The sequence below is a fragment of the Rhinoderma darwinii genome, chromosome 3 (assembly GCF_050947455.1).
Source record: "Rhinoderma darwinii isolate aRhiDar2 chromosome 3, aRhiDar2.hap1, whole genome shotgun sequence".
NCBI lineage: Eukaryota > Metazoa > Chordata > Amphibia > Anura > Rhinodermatidae > Rhinoderma > Rhinoderma darwinii.
Genome location: NC_134689.1, coordinates 340982361 through 341004280, shown reverse-complemented (window position 1 = coordinate 341004280; position 21920 = coordinate 340982361). Strand labels below are relative to the sequence as shown.

General features: G+C 44.2%; 1 long non-coding RNA gene across 1 annotated transcript; it reads right to left on the bottom strand.

Moving 5' to 3' along the window:
- Positions 1-814: 814 nt before the first annotated feature.
- Positions 815-21697, bottom strand: LOC142749890 (uncharacterized). The gene is made up of 4 exons (XR_012882500.1): positions 21629-21697; positions 11699-11785; positions 5090-5163; positions 815-884 (listed from the first exon to the last, which is right to left on the bottom strand). It is a non-coding gene; the product is annotated as an uncharacterized LOC142749890 (long non-coding RNA).
- Between the last annotated feature and the right edge of the window lie 223 nt (positions 21698-21920).

The window sequence follows — 21920 nt, the reverse complement described above, 5'->3', positions numbered from 1 at the left end:
ATAGCCAAATACCAGCCAAAATGGCTCCCATTCATGCAACAATGCACTCATGAGAGCCACTATGCCACATGACATCCACAATGTCCCTTATCCCAGCCACAATATCTCTATTACAGCCACAATTCCCTCAATGACAGCCAAATTACTCTCCATGCCCTCTTAGCCATTCGGAATACAACCATGGCAACCACAATTCACTTATTGCCTCTTCATAATGCCCCAAGACAAACAAAATGCTCTCATGACAACTACCACATTCCCAAACACAATGCCCATTTTAATACCACATCTCCAACTAAGTCACAATGCCCTCATTGTTCACTTTACCAGTCACAATCCCAACACAAATATCACAATGCCTCCAAAAAAGTCACAATGTCCTCATGACAGCCACACTATCCCTAATTCCCAGTCACGATGTTACCATAAAAGCCACAATGTCCTCTGACAACAACAATCACGGAATGCATCGTATTACAGCAACAATGTCTTCAATGCTAATTACAATTCCGCGAGGACAGACCCTATGCCCTCAATTCTCCCTATGCCAGCCACAATACCTTCCATGCCAGCCAAAAATTTCCCATTGGGGAAGTGGAGATGGTGATGAATGTGTATGTTGGAATGTAAATGCAGTGCACCCATGTGTAGAACACAAAGGCATTTACAATGCCCTTAAATATCTATAGCCAATATATGTACTACTAGACATATATCCTTATATACCGGGAAGGTATTACCACACCTCTGAAAGTCCAGAGCTAGAAACTAGCCTGATAATTATCAGTAATTAATAATAATATTAATTACCAGTCATTTGATTCCTCTATTGCCGCTGTCTGGAGGATTCCATATCTTGCTGCTCTTCACTTTCAAATAGACACCTAGAAAAAACAAATCAAGAAAGAGGTGTGATAATACATTCCAGGTATATGCTATAGATGTATTGGAAACAGTAAAGAGATTTTAGTGTGCCTAGTTTCTAATGAAACCCCCAAATATTTTAAGGGCCAATTAAACCCTTTCTGTGATACATTCTGAGGAGCCAAATTAGAGATCCAACCTCAAGTCTTCCTATCCAAGAGTATGCACAAACCACCCCATCTTGACTAGAAGCTATAAGTAGGATATAATCAACTCTGATCACAACCCCAAAATTAGTCACCAATCACATCAAAGATCAGATGTCTAGAAGAAATAGCACTCTCCTCCACATCTGTATAAAACAGAAAACCATTCTACAATCTATTCAGTGGACCATTTACAACTCATATATGACATGGGCCTAAATGTGACCTAGAGAGGACACAATATAGCTATTATCAGTCAATCATGAAGAATATCACAAATACAACAAAGACCTCACATGCACCAGGTTAAGACACAAAGTGATATCACTAGTAGCGAAAATAGCTAGATGCTGACTTGCAACTTGTGGCCAAATCACTAGAGAGGCAAAGAAAATTAGACACATCAACTATACTGTGCCACTCATAGTAAAAAAAGAAACATCGTCCACGCAAACCCTAAATCAAAAAGCCACGACAGTCACAATTTTCCAATGACAGCCAAAATGCACCTATGACAGCTACATTGTCCCACCACATCTAAATGGCTCCAATGACAGCCACAAAGTCCTCAGTGCCAGCCACATTTCCGCCACATAACAACCACAAAGTCATCAATGCCCCCTATGCAAATCACCATGCCTTCAATACCTGCTAAGCCAACCAAAATTCCCACATGACAACCGTAGTGCCTGCCGTGCCAGCTACAAGACCTTACAAAAAGCCACAATGCTTTTCAGGTTAGCCACAATGCACTCACAACACTCACAATGCACCTTATTCCATCTACAATGCGCCATGCCAGCCACAAGGTTCTTATAATAGCCACATTATGCCCCATGTCATTTACATGGTCTCCTAAGTCACTAAAACCCCATGACACCCCCATTGATCCCATGACACATGCAATCTACGTTATCTCCACAAAAATGCCTTAATGGCAGCAACCACGCTGTCAGTGGCCACTATGCCAGCCACAAAGTCCCCATGCCAGCTACAGTGTACTTTATCCCAGCAGCAATGCCGGTGATACCCCTTATCCAAGCTACAATGACCACCCAAATGTCCTTTATTCAACACACAATGGCCTCAGTATCTATATGCAAACTACAATTAACCACATGACAGCCACAAAGCTCCCATGTAAGGCACAATGCGCCAATGACAATGACATTGCGCTCAATGACACCAAGGCATTTACAATGCCCAATGCTGGCAATAATGCTCCTATAAGAGTGACTATGCCCTCATGAAACCCACAATGTCATTTATAAGGGACACAATGCCACTATGACAGTCAAATGCCCTCCATGACAGCCACAAAGCCACCAGAAAATCAACAATCATGCGACCATAATGTACTTTATCCATGCAACAATGCTGTCAATGCCCCTTATGCCAGCCCGAAGGCCAAAATGGAAACCACCAAATGTCAATGCTCCTTTGCAAGCCACTATGCCTATATTAAAGCCACAATTAACTCACTTTCCCCTTTGCTAACCAAGACATGACAGACACAAGTCCCCGTGCCAGCCATAATGACACCTGCAAGCCACAATATCCTCATGACACTCGCTATGTCCCATATCCCAGTCATAATATCCTCAATGTTAGCCACAACTTCCTCCCTGCCAGCCAACCACAAAGCCCCCATTACATCCAATACCACGTGACAGCCATAATGCTTCTAACCAATATCCCATATGGCAGCTAAAATGTCCCCATGACAGATACAAAGTCCAGTGTCCCTTATTCCTTTCACAATGCCCCTTATCCAAACCACATTGCTCTCAATGCCGCCTAAGTTAACTGCAATACAACCATGACAGCCACAATGGCTTCAATAGCCCTATGACAACTACAATTCCCCATGACAGTCATTATGCCAGGAGCCACAATGCCACTATGCGAGCCACAATGTACTTTAGCGCAGACAGGGCTGCCAATGCCTCTTATGCCAGCCCCAATGCCCTCATAATCGTAAATTGTCCTCCATGCCAGCCACTGTGCTCTAAATGCCAGCTAAATTGCCCCCATGAAATCAACAATGTCCCATTTCCCAGTCAAAATGCAGCCATGACATCTGCAAGGTCCACAATGTCCCTTATCCCAGCCACTATGCTCCATGATAATCTAATGCTCTCAATGCCAGCCATATTGTCCTCAATGCTCCCTAAGCCAACATCAATAGAACCAGGACAACTAAAATGCCCCATGACAACCACTATGTCCTCATTGTCCACTTTACCAGACACAATGCTTACCTAAAATCCACAATGCCCCCCCATGACAGCCACTATCCCCAAATTACTCATATGCGAGCCACAATGCCCTAAGTGCCAATTACAAATTTATCGAACAACCAGAAATCCCTCAATTCTATCTATGCCAGCATCAATGCCACCACAAACGCCACATTGCACTCCATATCAGCCACAATGGCCTGAACGCCTTTTTTGCATACCTCAATGCTCCCATGACAACTACAAAGTCTCTATGTCAACCACAATTCCTCCTATGGCAGCAATGCCCACGTGCCAGCCACAGTGTTACTCTGGAGCCATTATGCCCACATGTCTGCCACACTGTCCCTGAGCCCAGGCACAATATCTCCATTACAGCCACAATGTTCTCAATTCCCCTTTTGCCAACAAAAATGAAGAAATGGCACAATGCCCTCCATGCCATTCACAATGCCATTAATAGCCCTATTCCAACTAGATTGCCCCCATTCTACGCACAATGCCCCTAATGCAAGAAGCATTGCCCACAGAACGCCCACTATATATCTTATCCAAATAGCCAAATACCAGCCACAATGGCTCCCATTCAAGCAACAATGCACTCATAAGAGCCACTATGCCCCCATGACATCCACAATGTCCCTTATCCCAGCTACAATAGCTCTATTACAGCCACAAGTCCCACAGTGCCAGCCACATTATCCTTAATGCCCCCTTAGCCGTCCCACAATGCCAGCCACATTATCCTTAATGCCCCCTTAGCCATTCGGAATACAACCATGACAACCACAATTCACTTATTGCCTCTTAAGAGAACCATAGTGCCCCAAGACAAACAAAATGATTTCATGACAACTACCACTTTCCCAAACACAATGCCCATTTTAATACCACATCTCCAACTAAGTCACAATGCCATCTAATGACAGCAACAATGCCTTCAATGCTAATTACAATTCCGCGAGGACAGTTACAATGTCCACATGACACCGGCTATATGTCTTATCCAAATAGCCAAATACCAGCCAAAATGGCTCCCATTCATGTAACAATGCACTCATGAGAGCCACTATGCCACATGACATCCACAATGTCCCTTATCCCAGCCACATTACTCTCCATGCCCTCTTAGCCATTCGGAATACAACCATGGCAACCACAATTCACTTATTGCCTCTTAATAATGCCCCAAGACAAACAAAATGCTCTCATGACAACTACCACATTCCCAAACACAATGCCCATTTTAATACCACATCTCCAACTAAGTCACAATGCCCTCATTGTTCACTTTACCAGTCACAATCCCAACACAAATATCACAATGCCTCCAAAAAAGTCACAATTTCCTCATGACAGCCACACTATCCCTAATTCCCAGTCACGATGTTACCATAAAAGCCACAATGTCCTCTGACAACAACAATCACGGAATGCATCGTATTACAGCAACAATGTCTTCAATGCTAATTACAATTCCGCGAGGACAGACCCTATGCCCTCAATTCCCCCTATGCCAGCCACAATACCCTCCATACCAGCCAAAAATTTCCCATTGGGGAAGTGGAGATGGTGATGAATGTGTATGTTGGAATGTAAATGCAGTGCACCCATGTGTAGAACACAAAGGCATTTACAATGCCCTTAAATATCTATAGCCAATATATGTACTACTAGACATATATCCTTATATACCGGGAAGGTATTACCACACCTCTGAAAGTCCAGAGCTAGAAACTAGCCTGATAATTATCAGTAATTAATAATAATATTAATTACCAGTCATTTGATTCCTCTATTGTCGCTGTCTGGAGGATTCCATATCTTGCTTCTCTTCACTTTCAAATAGACACCTAGAAAAAACAAATCAAGAAAGAGGTGTGATAATACATTCCAGGTATATGCTATAGATGTATTGGAAACAGTAAAGAGATTTTAGTGTGCCTAGTTTCTAATGAAACCCCCAAATATTTTAAGGGCCAATTAAACCCTTTCTGTGATACATTCTGAGGAGCCAAATTAGAGATCCAACCTCAAGTCTTCCTATCCAAGTGTATGCACAAACCACCCCATCTTGACTAGAAGCTATAAGTAGGATATAATCAACTCTGATCCACTTGGCAGATGAAGTTTAATGTAGATAAATATAAAGTTATGCATCTGGGTACCAACAGCCTGCATGCATCATATGTCCTAGGGGGAGCTACACTGGCGGATTCACTTGTTGAGAAGGATCTGGGTGTACTTGTAAATCGTAAATCATAAACTCAATAACAGCATGCAGTGTCAATCAGCTGCTTCAAAGGCCAGCAGGATATTGTCGTGTATTAAAAGAGGCATGGACTCGCGGGACAGGGATGTAATATTACCACTTTACAAAGCATTAGTGAGGCCTCATCTAGAATATGCAGTCCAGTTCTGGGCTCCAGTTCATAGAAAGGATACCCTGGAGTTGGAAAAAATACAAAGAAGAGCAACGAAGCTAATTAGGGGCATGGAGAATTTAAGTTATGAGGAAAGATTGAAAGAATTAAACCTAGTTAGCCTTGAAAAAAGACGACTAAGGGGGGACATGATTAACTTATATAAATATATTAATGGCACATACAAAAAATATGGTGAAATCCTGTTCCTTGTAAAACCCCCTCCGTCTGGAGAAAAAAAGGTTCAAGCTGCAGAGGCGACAAGGCTTCTTTACAGTGAGAACTGTGAATCTATGGAATAGTCTACCGCAGGAGCTGGTCACAGCAGGGACAGTAGATGGCTTTAAAAAAGGGTTGGATAATTTCCTAGAACAAAAAAATATTAGCTCCTATGTGTAGAAATTTTTCCTTCCCTTTTCCCTTCCCTTGGTTGAACTTGATGGACATGTGTCTTTTTTCAGCCGTACTAACTATGTAACTATGTAACCCCAAAATTAGTCACCAATCACATCAAAGATCAGATGTCTAGAAGAAATAGCACTCTCCTCCACATCTGTATAAAACAGAAAACCATTCTACAATCTATTCAGTGGACCATTTACAACTCATATATGACATGGGCCTAAATGTGACCTAGAGAGGACACAATATAGCTATTATCAGTCAATCATGAAGAATATCACAAATACAACAAAGACCTCACATGCGCCAGGTTAAGACACAAAGTGATATCACTAGTAGCGAAAATAGCTAGATGCTGACTTGCAACTTGTGGCCAAATCACTAGAGAGGCAAAGAAAATTAGACACATCAACTATACTGTGCCACTCATAGTAAAAAAAGAAACATCGTCCACGCAAACCCTAAATCAAAAAGCCACGACAGTCACAATTCTCCAATGACAGCCAAAATGCACCTATGACAGCTACATTGTCCCACCACATCTAAATGGCTCCAATGACAGCCACAAAGTCCTCAGTGCCAGCCACATTTCCACCACATAACAACCACAAAGTCATCAATGCCCCCTATGCAAATCACCATGCCTTCAATACCTGCTAAGCCAACCAAAATTCCCACATGACAACCGTAGTGCCTCCCGTGCCAGCTACAAGACCTTAAAAAAAGCCACAATGCTTTTCAGGTTAGCCACAATGCACTCACAACACCCACAATGCACCTTATTCTATCTACAATGCGCCATGCCAGCCACAAGGTTCTTATAATAGCCACATTATGCCCCATGTCATTTACATGGTCTCCTAAGTCACTAAAACCCCATGACACCCCCATTGATCCCATGACACACGCAATCTACGTTATCTCCACAAAAATGCCTTAATGGCAGCAACCACGCTGTCAGTGGCCACTATGCCAGCCACAAAGTCCCCATCCCAGCTACAGTGTACTTTATCCCAGCAGCAATGCCGGTGATACCCCTTATCCAAGCTACAATGACCACCCAAATGTCCTTTATTCAACACACAATGGCCTCAGTATCTATATGCAAACTACAATTAACCACATGACAGCCACAAAGCTCCCATGTAAGGCACAATGCGCCAATGACATTGCGCTCAATGACACCAAGGCATTTACAATGCCCAATGCTGGCAATAATGCTACTATAAGAGTGACTATGCCCTCATGAAACCCACAATGTCATTTATAAGGGACACAATGCCACTATGACAGTCAAATGCCCTCCATGACAGCCACAAAGCCACCAGAAAATCAACAATCATGCGACCACAATGTACTTTATCCATGCAACAATGCTGTCAATTCCCCTTATGCCGGCCCGAAAGCCAAAATGGAAACCACCAAATGACAATGCTCCTTTGCAAGCCACTATGCCTATATTAAAGCCACAATGAACTCACTTTCCCCTTTGCTAACCAAGACATGACAGACACAAGTCCCCGTGCCAGCCATAATGACACCTGCAAGCCACAATATCCTCATGACACTCGCTATGTCCCATATCCCAGTCATAATATCCTCAATGTTAGCCACAACTTCCTCCCTGCCAGCCAACCACAAAGCCCCCATTACATCCAATACCACGTGACAGCCATAATGCTTCTAACCAATATCCCATATGGCAGCTAAAATGTCCCCATGACAGATACAAAGTCCAGTGTCCCTTAATCCTTTTGTGAAGGATGGGGTGGACAGAAGTTAATGTTTATAATAATTTTCTTTCTTTAATAAAATATAGACTATAGAGTTGTGTACATAATTGTGATGAAGCAATAGTAATAGGATTAGATAAGTATACGTGGCAAGATGGCCCCTGAACAGGGACTACGCACTAACAAAATAACAAAGTCACTTCCTGGTATGAACGAACTATGAAGACATATCTAAAGGACCAGATAAGGGTGAACCTATCCAAGGATGACACAAAGTAACAAGAGGCTTACAGTGATACGTGCTTTTATAAAAGTGTGATAACATGTACCCACCCCCAGGAGAAAGGGGATATAGAACAAATGTGTGTAATAAATAAAGCAGTGACGCCTGATGCTGAGTGAGGAGCTTTGTACCAGACTCTGTGTGGTGTGATTCCTTTCGTACGAACTCAGCGTATTATCCCTGCCGGTTGAGACTGATTAGTACCCGAACATTTTGGCGCTCGACGTGGGGCCACACTCGAGGGATAAGCCGTGTCCGTGATCGACGACCCCCAGACGCCTCAACATCGAATCACCAGCCACGCTCCCAGGAAGTCTGATCAGCTTCAAATAAAACACGGTAAGGTTAAGTTCATGTTTATGAATATTGGCTCTTATCCGTGTGGGAGAGTGAGCAGGTGATAAGATACCGAGGTATTTGGAGTCGATCCCGGCCACACTCTCAGCGACAGAGAGTTAACCCGCTGTGTGGTTCCAAGAATCATAGTATAGATAGTCGCGTCTCGCCGGCATAGGTTGATACCATTAAGACGACAGGTGTAATAATTTAATTTAATTGGTCGCAGGGTATAGGTTGATACCATTAAGACGACAGGTGTAATAATTTAATTTAATTGGTCGCAGGGTATAGGTTGATACCATTAAGACGACAGGTGTAATAATTTAATTTAATTGGTCGCAGGGTATAGGTTGATACCATTAAGACGACAGGTGTAATAATTTAATTTAATTGGTCGCAGGGTATAGGTTGATACCATTAAGACGACAGAGACAGACAGTCAGTTATAATTGTGTTAAAAAAAAAAAAAAAAATAAATAAAAATTGTGTTTTGTGTTCAGAAACATCGAGAATAAGGTTTCATTCTCAGGACGGTGTTAAATATAGAACAGTATGGTTAATGTGTTTAAAACAAAGAGACAGGCAAAGGAATGTGGTTCATTAACCGCAAAAGAGATAGTAGAAAAAAGAGAAGGCAAGAAGAATGTAGAAAATAGTAAGAAAGTTATGCACATATGTGGCATATTTATAGATGGAAGATTACAACCAGGAGAATGGGCTGCAGCTCTTAGGGAAAACAAGGGAAGATTAAGTGACGAAGGAAAGTTAGATGAAGCATTAGCTTGGCAAAGAACAGCCATAGCCATAACTAAAGACAAGTTTACTGAGCAAGAAATACGAGACAGAAAGGGTAAAATCATCAGATATGTGTATTACAAAGAACGTGTCCAGCCACCGCCCTATAATGGCGACGGTGGAATTCTTACTTCGTGGGAGTGTCCCAGTTGTGGTTAACAGAACCCGCCCCAAGTTGAATATTGTGTATCATGTCACTTTCCACGCCCCGATCCTCCCATATATGCCACGCCTTCGGCACCACTCCCCGCCCCAGGAGGCCATCTTGGTACACCTAAACCTGTTGTTCCGTTATATCCGATACTCACACAAGAAGGTGGATTTTATAAGCCACCTCCGGAGGATAAGGTCACAGCTGACGTTCCTCTAATGCCAGTGACTACCCGTAGCGCCAACCCCCTTATATCCACTACACCCATCGCCCATCAATTAGCGGCCAGAAGGAGATGTATCCATCCTAATGATGATGCCCAATCCGAACATTCGGAGGGAGGATGGGGGGAAGAGATTACAATTTCAATCCCGCCTGCTATACCTCCTTCACAGTCACCTCCTCCCCCTAGTCGTCCGCTACCCCTCCCTCTGGCTGTACGGCCACCCGTGGCCCCCCGACCACAATTCCCAGAATGGCCAGCGCCACCCCCTGAATCCTTTCCGGAACAATGGAATCCCCAGATACAGCGTATGATATGGGAAGGGAATTCACTTTTAACAGTGGGACACGGGAATATGGTCACCCAAAGGGTAGACGCCATAGTGAACGCTGCCAACATGAATCTACAACATAGGGGTGGATTGGCAAGAGCCATCATCGAACATGGCGGTGCTTCCATTCAATCCGATTGTGATGACATTGTCCAGCTTGTAGGGCCACTCCCAACAGGACACGCTGTTCTCACGGGTCCGGGCCTTCTCCCCTGTAAAGTTATTATTCATGCAGTAGGGCCCCTGTACAACCCTGCTAAACACTCCGAATGTGTAGCCTTGTTAAAACAAAGTGTCTGTTCAGTGCTTGACCTTGTTGAAAATAAAGTTTTCACTACGTTGGCCCTGCCACTCCTTGGTGCAGGCATATTTGGATTTCCCCTCTATCAGTGTGCCGAGACTATAATCACCACAATAAAAGAACACGCCCCAGTGCGCTCCATTCAAGAAATCCGAATCGTTAGTACTGACCCCTCAGCGATAGCGGCCGCAGTAACTGCCCTTAAATCCCCATTTTCGCCATCTCTACCCGTAGACCCTCCTTCTAATCGCTGTGATACTCCAGTTCTAGCCCACGAACCTACCTCCCCCGAATGTCCTAAACCTGGTGTCTTGACCCGAGCATCCCCGGTCCCCCTTCTCAATCACCTACCCCCAACGACCTATGCCCCGTTCACCCCACCCCAAGTCCAAAGCATATGTGCAATCCTAGAAGACCCAGAGAAAAATCCTATGGGATTTTACCGAAAGCTACGCCAAGTGCAGCAAACTTATTCCCCCACTTGGAAAGATTTGCTACACGTATCCAGTATTAAAGCCGGGGATAGGTTCTGGCCAATCATTAGCTCCGCTCTAGACACCGATAGAGTGGGTGACGACTGTACGTACCACTCCGGTGTTGAATTCACCCGCCAAATAAAAGCCTGGGCGCAGGACAGAATTGGGGACTCTACCACCAATATATCCGATTGCACTCAGGAAGAGAAAGAATCTGTCGAGAAGTTTTTTACACGTATCCAAATGCTGTTTCAAGACCAAGGATATGACATGCAGAAGAAAGTACAGAAGACGCTTCTCGTATCATCCTTCGTTACAGGACTCAGAGATCCTGTAAAAACCAAACTTTGCAGCACCCGCCCAGAATACCCCGACATGGAACCCCGTCAAATTCTTCTCATTGCCAAGGCTATAGATAGACAACTAGAAACTTCCTTTCAACACCCAACACCCAAGCCCGGACCCCTTATGCTTGCGGACATCGGTCCCCATCCTTTTTCGTCAGTACCTACCCCTATGTATACTCATCCACCACCACAATTTCCTCGCCCATCATTACAAAATTACCCATATTTGCAGGAACATCGCCCCTTACCCCGAAGACGGGATGATATCTTTTGTTACAATTGTGGGCGACCAGGACATTTCCGTAGCCAATGCTGTTCTCCTAGAGAAACTCAAGACACAAGCCGCAACCATCCCCCACCACCTAGGTATCCTCGTCCACCTCCAACCTTTAACGGACCAGATAGGCATCCACCACTACAGCCAGACAGACCATAGGATAAAGGCAAGCCCGCAGAACTCATGGCCCTAACTAACCCCCGTATTGGACCCATTTCCTCCGTCTATCTCAATGTAGACGGCCATGAGCTTCCTTTTCTAGTAGACACGGGTGCAGCCACCTCCGTAATCAAGACTTCTGACCTACCCTCCTCCTGTGCTCTTTCTGAAGACTTTCTTTCCTGCGTTGGAGTCGATGGAGTCGCCACTACGTCACGTCTCACGCAGCCTCTACCTATTGGGAAAAGTCAGAAATACGTCTCTCAATTTATAGTGTCAAAGACTTGCCCATTGAACCTTTTAGGAGCCGACCTCTTACACAAGCTCAAAGCCCATATTATATACGATGAATTGGGAATGCACCTTTCTACCGGTATCTCTCTTACGGACGAAGATACCTGTCTCCTCCGAACTGTACCGTTGTTTTTATCCCAACCGGCACCACACTCCTCAACCTCGGATATTCCACCGGATGTAGCCAGTTCTTTACCCCCCTCCCTCTGGTCTACCGGACCTGACGATATAGGCAAGCTACCTGTCCCTCCTGTCCGTGTTTTTCTCAAAGATCCTACGGTGCCCCCGCCTCGTATTCCCCAATACCCCTTACGTCGTGACCAAGAAACATCTCTGCAGCTACAAATCCAAGCCCTTCTGGACAAAGGTGCGCTAGTCCAGTGTATTTCACCAGCCAACACTCCACTTTTTCCTGTCAAAAAGAAATCAATACCAGGTTCCCCTACTGTTTATAGATTAGTTCAAGACTTACGCGCTATCAATGCAGTAACCATCATGGAAACTCCAGTGGTGCCTAACCCACACACGCTCCTCAGTGACATTCCCCCTTCACATTCGTCTTTCACCGTTATTGACCTAGCCAATGCATTTTTCAGTGTACCATTACATCAAGACTCCCAGTATCTTTTCGCTTTCACTCATCAAGGTGCCCAGTACACTTGGACTGTCATGCCTCAAGGTGCGCAGAACTCCCCAAATCACTTCACTCAAGCCCTCACGTCTTCTCTTCTACCATGGATAGCTGCACATCCGGAAGCCACCCTTCTCCAATATGTTGACGACTTACTCCTATCAGCACCAAACACCTCCTTGTGTTCAGTTCTCTCTCTAAGTCTTCTCACATTTCTCGCACAAATTAACTGCAAAATCTCCAAAAAGAAACTGCAATGGTGTGCCCCCAAAGTTATCTTTCTAGGACACTGTATTTCACAAGGATCACGACATCTCACCTTGGAACGAGTCTCTACTATTTTTGCCATACCTCTCCCTACTGGCCTTACGCAATTGCAGGCCTTTTTAGGAATGGTAACCTACTGTCGACAATGGATTCCCAACGCATCTCAACTCATGCATCCTCTATATGCCTGCGTTTCTGATCCCTCCTGGATGCCCAATCTCCCCCTTATTGCTGTACAATCGTTCCGTGAATTACAACATATCATTTCTACAGCCCCAGCCCTGGGCATCCCCAACTACCAACTACCTTTCCAACTATACATCTCAGAAAACCAAGGCCATGCATCTGCTGTCCTCACTCAAACACATGGAGGAAAACCTAGACCTATTGGGTACTTCTCGGCGAAACTGGACCCTGTATCGCAAGCCGCACCCATGTGCCTACGAGCTGTGCTGGCTGCACAGATATTACTGGACAAAACAGCACCCTTTATTCTCGGACATTCAGTCACCATTTTAGCTCCACATGACTTATCCGCAATCATACTTCAAAGTCAACAAAAACAACTTTCCTTACAACGACGTATGCGTCTTCAATGTTCTCTTCTCCTTCCAGACAACGTCACTTTACAGCGCTGCCATACGCTCAATCCGGCCACCCTTCTGCCCCTTGTAAGGGGGGATCAAGACCAAGAACCCCATATGGAATCAGATCATGCACAATCTCATGACTGCTTACAACTTATGCAGCAGCAAGCAACATCTCCCTCCACGGTATTTGACACTCCACTTGACAACCCGGACCTCATTCTTTTCACTGATGGATCACGTTATGCTGATGAACAAGGTAAATTCCACACTGGATACGCTGTGGTATCACTGCACGAAACCATCCGAGCAGGCCGGATGCCACCCCACAAATCTGCACAAGAAGCTGAATTAAAAGCCCTCACAGAGGCATGCCACGAAGCGGCCAACCACACAGCTAACATATATACGGATTCCAGATACGCCTTCGGTGTGGCTCACGACTTTGGACAGATCTGGGCAATCAGAGGTTTTGCAACAGCTGCTGGTACCCCAATCAGGCATGCGCAAGCTGTGGCTGAATTACTTGAAGCCTTGACTCGTCCAGAAAAAGTGGCCATACTCAAGACCAAAGCCCATGGAAAAGCCCAAACAGAAGAAGCACAAGGAAATAAGCTGGCAGACGAGACGGCAAAGTGGGCAGCAACTTACGGAAAAGAGTCAGAAGGGAGTCTGGTACAAAGCTCCTCACTCATAGTTCAACCCGTATTCCCACTGTCTATGGTTACAGTCTATTATTTGACAATAATCGAATGTGTAAGTGGCTACATGGGTGTTGCTTGAATTAAACCAGAGGACAGTCATATCGTCGATCTTAGTGACCGCTACCTGTCCGGTTACTACCCATGCTGTACCACACAAAAGGATATACTGGATCATTTCGGAACTCCCACTCGTTTGCAATGGGAAGCGTGAATCCAAGTAGGGCGACCCTCAACTTTCACAGCGGTAGGGGTGGTCAATATGACTTGGTATGGGCCCTCGAATCGTGATTCTAGAGATCCTCGGACATGCTTCTTGACTACCACAAATTCTCCAGGTTTAATGTCGTGGGTGGTAGTATCTGCTTCCGGATCTGGAAAAGAGGAGTATACTGCAGAATGTGTTATTGTCAGTTCCTTACATAATGCAATTACAAAGTTCACTAGATTGTCATTTCCCATGCTAAGCTGCTGGGGGTAGTAGTGGCCTAACCTTGGGGGACCACCAAATAGTATTTCATAAGGCGTCAATCCTGTAGGGGCTTTAGGGGTGTTCCTAACCGAGTATAATGCTATAGGTAATAGTTCTGGCCATGCCATGTTCAGTTCTTGGCTGGCTTTCAAAAGTTTGTTTTTTAGGGTACCATTAAGTCTTTCTACTTTCCCGCTACTTTGAGGATGGTATGGAGTATGTAGTCCTAGATCAGCCCCGACTAATTTCCAAATTGCCGATGTGATATCTGCAGTAAAGGCTGGTCCTTGATCGCTTTCTATTACTTCTGGAATTCCGAATCTGCATATTACTTCCTTCATAAGTTTCTTTGCAGTAGTCCTGGCTGTCATATTGGTGACCGGGTAAGCCTCGGGCCATCCTGAAAACATATCGATTACCACTAGTAGATATTCGTATTTGCCACTTTTAGGCAGTTGTGTGTGATCTATTTGAATTCTTTGAAACGGATAGGATGTCCTGGCGAGGTGTTTTGCAGGAGTGGTCATAGTCCTTCCAGGGTTGCATCGATTGCAGATTATGCATGTCCGGCAATACTGGGTGACAGGGGTGGATATTCCTGGGGCCAGGTATAGTTTGTTGATTGCCGTTACCATCTGGTTCTTCCCTCGGTGGGTAGGACCGTGTGCCCACTGTACAATTGCTGGGTACAGGGCTCTCGGGAGGGCAACTCGTTTGTCCTTTCTCCATATTCCTTGTTTATCCACACTTGCTCCTTCCGTCTGCCATTGCTGTCTGTCCTCAGGGGTACTATTGTTCTGGAAGATGGTAACTTGGTTGATGGCGTCGGTCCCTTCCACATTTGGTATCTGTTCTCTGGCCCGCGACCTAGTCATAATCTGAAGGTAGCTTGTTTGATCTGGACATGACACTGCGGTTCTCACACAAAGTCATGGACCACAGCAGAGCCCGATAGTATATTATTCAGCTAGACTAGACCCTGTGGCCCGAGGTTCCCCATCATGTGTGAAAGCTATCATTGCTGTAAATTCAATGTTAAACAAGGCCTCAGATTTGGTCCTGGCATTTCCACCACATGATATATATATTACTGCTATTCTAACTCAAGTACAACCTAAGCATTTGTCCACTGCAAGACATTTGAGATTAATCTGTGCGCTTCTTCTCCCTGAGCAGGTTACTTTACACCGCTGTACTACATTGAACCCAGCTACCTTACTGCCTTTGGAGCAAGGGGGAGAAGACGTAGGTAAAGTATGGTCACAATTTTTTGCCTGAAACTGATGAACATGATTGTATGGCCCTTATGGCCCAGGAAACAGTGGTGTTCGCACATGTAAAAGATACCCCACTCCAAAACCCAGACCTAAATACTCTTTGTGGATGGTTCAAGGTATTTTGTAGAAGGATCTTTTCTTACAGGATATGCAGTAACCACCGAAGATGTAGTCCTAGAAGCAGCCTCCTTACCAGCGTCCCGCTCAGCACAAGAAGCGGAGCTTAAGGCCCTGGCAGCAGCATGCCAACATGCAGAAGGAAAGACAGCAAATATATACACTGACTCTCAATTAACAGTAGTAAACATTAAAAGCTCACACTAAGGTGAGTTCACCAGAGACAAAAGGAAATGCTTTGGCAGACCAAGCCGCAAAAGCAAGCAGCACAGAAGCTACCCGTGTTAGCAGCCGTATGTCAGATAAAAGATCCAGAGGAAACAAGACCAGCTGTAAGCCCGGAACTACGGCAAAAACTTCAAGGACAAGCAACAAAAGAAGAAAAAGACAAGTGGACGGCCCAAGGAGCAACGCTACGAAAAGATGGCCTCTGGCAATGCCAGAATAAACTGTGCCTGCCTAAGACAATGTTCCCAATGATGGCCCAAATAACACATGGAGAGACACACCAGTCAAAAACGGCAATGATGGACTTGGTAAACAAGGTGTGGTATGCTCCAGGGTTTAGTGTGATGGCCAGCAGTTTTACACAAGGATGCATGATCTGTGCAACACATAATATTGGAAGAACTGTAAAAGTACCACAGAAGCACACACCCAGACCTATATATCCGTTCCAGAGACTGCAGATAGACTATATTCAACTACCCAAAGTTGGTACCTAGGAGTATGTGCTTGTTTGTATTGATCTCTTTTCAGGATGGCCAGAAGCTTTTCCAGTAACCAAAGCTACAGCCGTAGCCACAGCAAAGAAACTGATCAACGAGGTGGTGTGCAGATATGGAGTTCCAGAGATGATCGAGAGAGACAGAGGAACTCATTTTACGGGTGAAATCATGAACCATGTGTTGTCAGCTCTAGGCATAAGTCAAGCCCTACATACACCATACCATCCACAGAGCAGTGGGAAGGTTGAGAGACTAAATGGGACTCTCAAATTGAAAATCCAAAAAGCAATGGTAGAAAACGGGAAACCATGGACCGAGTGTCTACCATTAGCCTTGTTCTCAGTAAGATACACGCCCACAAAAAGAACAGGTCTCAGCCCATATGAGATCTTATTTGGGTCGGCTCCCAGATTAGGATGTTATTTTCCATAGGTGCTCCAAATGCAGTATGGTAGACTAACAGATTATGTATAAACGCTGAACAAACAATTGACCAAGGTGCATGCACAAGTCTTTGCTTCCATTCCAGGTCCTGATTCAGTTGAAGGGACGTATAAGCTAGAACCAGGAGATTGGGTCATTGTCAAAAGACACGTGAGGAAGAGCCTTGAGCCACGGTTTGATGGTCCTTTTCAAGTTTTGCTCGTTACAAGCACCTCAGTGAAGCTCGAAGGAAAGGCAAGCTGGATTCACGCCAGTCATTGTAAAAAGGTTCTTCAGCCAGAAGAATGAAGATCTTTGCGGTTGTTGCGGCGGTTGTTGCGTGTGCTCTTATACAAAAAGGCAGAACTGCTACTCCTGTACACGTAATCAGTACAGAATCACTGGAACAGTTCAGGACAGGGTGGGCGAATGCCACAGTGATAGAAAGCAGGGTAACTACACCTGTAAGGCCAATGCCCCGTGTTATACTACAAATGTGACTACAACCGAAGGGACTTGGAAAAAAGGGCCACATGGAGGGACTGTGTACCTTCACATAGACAAAACAGCCAACATTAGCATACAAGAAGAGACGCCGGGGCTGTGGTTTTGTTGTTATGAACCAGATTTACAATATCTACAGAAATATACAACCAGTAAAAATAGAAACAAAATGATAAATAAGATTTATGAAAGATGCAACAAGGAGAGGCTCAACTCTACGATTGTAATAAAAGAAACTGATGGGATGATATTATGTATGAATAATAGCCAAATAAGAAATAGAAGATATTTTGTATTCTTGATAACAATTTTAAGAGATATTTAGGAGTATTGAATGGTATACAGTTAGAAACAGTTCGGCGGATCGAAGGGAACTGGAAGGGAGAATGCACCCTGGCGAAAGCGATCATGCCTTTTCATATACTCTCTGAGACCCAAGAGACCATCTCTCAAAATAGTCACATATTTACAAGGGAAAAAAAGAGATCTGAAAGGAAGTTTTGACCCCCATGTGTATATAGATGCTATAGGAGTCCCAAGGGGGGTCCCAGATGAATTCAAGGCCCGGGATCAGGTAGCAGCTTGATTTGAATCATTAATCCCTATGATCACAGCTAACAAAAATGTAGATTGGATAAATTATATCTATTACAACCAGCAACGGTTTGTTAACTATACTAGGGACGCTTTACAAGGTCTAGCTGACCAGTTAGGACCCACATCTACTATGACTTTCCAGAACCGTATGGCCCTTGATATGATACTAGCAGAAAAAGGAGGCGTTTGTGCCATGATAGGTACTACCTGTTGTACTTTTATTCCAGATAACACAGGACCAAACGGCAAAGTAACCATGGCAATCAAACAGATTGTTTCTTTATCCGAGGAATTAAAACGAAATTCAGGTTTCACAGACCCATGGGATCAGTATTTCTCATGGTTAACCGGATGGCAGAAAATTCTGGCCCAAATTGGGATTGTAATCTTAATCTTTCTAGTGCTTTTCGCAGTTATTGCTTGTTGTGTATTACCATGTATAAAGAAATTAATGACTAAAACTATAACTGAAGTAACTCCCACTTTTATGTTTTCTTCAGAAATTGAAGGACTTTTACCAACTCCATCCATGAGAACAACCACCCTTTATCGAGACTATTGTTCTGAAGATGAATAGATAGTGTAGGGTGTGCACCGACTCTTTAAGTCCAGCTACAAAGGGGGGTCTCCTAATAGGGGAGGCTCGTCTCAAACTGGTGAAAAAATCCTTTTACTCCCCTTTCCCAGAGCACGGACACACTTAGGTTAAGAAATGAAGAAAATAATGATAAAAGGGGGGACTGTGAAGGATGGGGTGGACAGAAGTTAATGTTTATAATAATTTTCTTTCTTTAATAAAATATAGACTATAGAGTTGTGTACATAATTGTGATGAAGCAATAGTAATAGGATTAGATAAGTATACGTGGCAAGATGGCCCCTGAACAGGGACTACGCACTAACAAAATAACAAAGTCACTTCCTGGTATGAACGAACTATGAAGACATATCTAAAGGACCAGATAAGGGTGAACCTATCCAAGGATGACACAAAGTAACAAGAGGCTTACAGTGATACGTGCTTTTATAAAAGTGTGATAACATGTACCCACCCCCAGGAGAAAGGGGATATAGAACAAATGTGTGTAATAAATAAAGCAGTGACGCCTGATGCTGAGTGAGGAGCTTTGTACCAGACTCTGTGTGGTGTGATTCCTTTCGTACGAACTCAGCGTATTATCCCTGCCGGTTGAGACTGATTAGTACCCGAACACTTTCACAATGCCCCTTATCCAAACCACATTGCTCTCAATGCCGCCTAAGTTAACTGCAATACAACCATGACAGCCACAATGGCTTCAATAGCCCTATGACAACTACAATTCCCCATGACAGTCATTATGCCAGGAGCCACAATGCCACTATGCAAGCCACAATGTACTTTAGCGCAGACAGTGCTGCCAATGCCTCTTATGCCAGCCCCAATGCCCCCATGATCGTAAATTGTCCTCCATGCCAGCCACTGTGCTCTAAATGCCAGCTAAATTGCCCCCATGAAATCAACAATGTCCCATTTCCCAGTCAAAATGCAGCCATGACATCTGCAAGGTCCACAATGTCCCTTATCCCAGCCACTATGCTCCATGATAATCTAATGCTCTCAATGCCAGCCATATTGTCCTCAATGCTCCCTAAGCCAACATCAATAGAACCAGGACAACTAAAATGCCCCATGACAACCACTATGTCCTCATTGTCCACTTTACCAGACATAATGCTTACCTAAAATCCACAATGCCCCCCCATGACAGCCACTATCCCCAAATTACTCATATGCGAGCCACAATGCCCTAAGTGCCAATTACAAATTTATCGAACAACCAGAAATCCCTCAATTCTATCTATGCCAGCATCAATGCCACCACAAACGCCACATTGCACTCCATATCAGCCACAATGGCCTGAATGCCTTTTTTGCATACCTCAATGCTCCCATGACAACTACAAAGTCTCTATGTCAACCACAATTCCTCCTATGGCAGCAATGCCCACGTGCCAGCCACAGTGTTCCTCAGGAGCCATTATGCCCACATGTCTGCCACACTGTCCCTGAGCCCAGGCACAATATCTCCATTACAGCCACAATGTTCTCAATTCCCCTTTTGCCAACAAAAATGAAGAAATGGCACAATGCCCTCCATGCCTTTCACAATGCCATTAATAGCCCTATTCCAACTAGATTGCCCCCATTCTACGCACAATGCCCCTAATGCAAGAAGCAATGCCCACAGAACACCCACTATATATCTTATCCAAATAGCCAAATACCAGCCACAATGGCTCCCATTCAAGCAACAATGCACTCATAAGAGCCACTATGCCCCCATGACATCCACAATGTCCCTTATCCCAGCTACAATAGCTCTATTACAGCCACAAGTCCCACAATGCCAGCCACATTATCCTTAATGCCCCCTTAGCCGTCCCACAATGCCAGCCACATTATCCTTAATGCCCCCTTAGCCATTCGGAATACAACCATGACAACCAAAATTCACTTATTGCCTCTTAAGAGAACCATAATGCCCCAAGACAAACAAAATGATTTCATGACAACTACCACTTTCCCAAACACAATGCCCATTTTAATACCACATCTCCAACTAAGTCACAATGCCATCTAATGACAGCAACAATGCCTTCAATGCTAATTACAATTCCGCGAGGACAGTTACAATGTCCACATGACACCGGCTATATGTCTTATCCAAATAGCCAAATACCAGCCAAAATGGCTCCCATTCATGTAACAATGCACTCATGAGAGCCACTATGCCACATGACATCCACAATGTCCCTGATCCCAGCCACATTACTCTCCATGCCCTCTTAGCCATTCGGAATACAACCATGGCAACCACAATTCACTTATTGCCTCTTAATAATGCCCCAAGACAAACAAAATGCTCTCATGACAACTACCACATTCCCAAACACAATGCCCATTTTAATACCACATCTCCAACTAAGTCACAATGCCCTCATTGTTCACTTTACCAGTCACAATCCCAACACAAATATCACAATGCCTCCAAAAAAGTCACAATGCCCTCATGACAGCCACACTATCCCTAATTCCCAGTCACGATGTTACCATAAAAGCCACAATGTCCTCTGACAACAACAATCACGGAATGCATCGTATTACAGCAACAATGTCTTCAATGCTAATTACAATTCCGCGAGGACAGACCCTATGCCCTCAATTCTCCCTATGCCAGCCACAATACCCTCCATACCAGCCAAAAATTTCCCATTGGGGAAGTGGAGATGGTGATGAATGTGTATGTTGGAATGTAAATGCAGTGCACCCATGTGTAGAACACAAAGGCATTTACAATGCCCTTAAATATCTATAGCCAATATATGTACTACTAGACATATATCCTTATATACCGGGAAGGTATTACCACACCTCTGAAAGTCCAGAGCTAGAAACTAGCCTGATAATTATCAGTAATTAATAATAATATTAATTACCAGTCATTTGATTCCTCTATTGCCGCTGTCTGGAGGATTCCATATCTTGCTTCTCTTCACTTTCAAATAGACACCTAGAAAAACAAATCAAGAAAGAGGTGTGATAATACATTCCAGGTATATGCTATAGATGTATTGGAAACAGTAAAGAGATTTTAGTGTGCCTAGTTTCTAATGAAACCCCCAAATATTTTAAGGGCCAATTAAACCCTTTCTGTGATACATTCTGAGGAGCCAAATTAGAGATCCAACCTCAAGTCTTCCTATCCAAGAGTATGCACAAACCACCCCA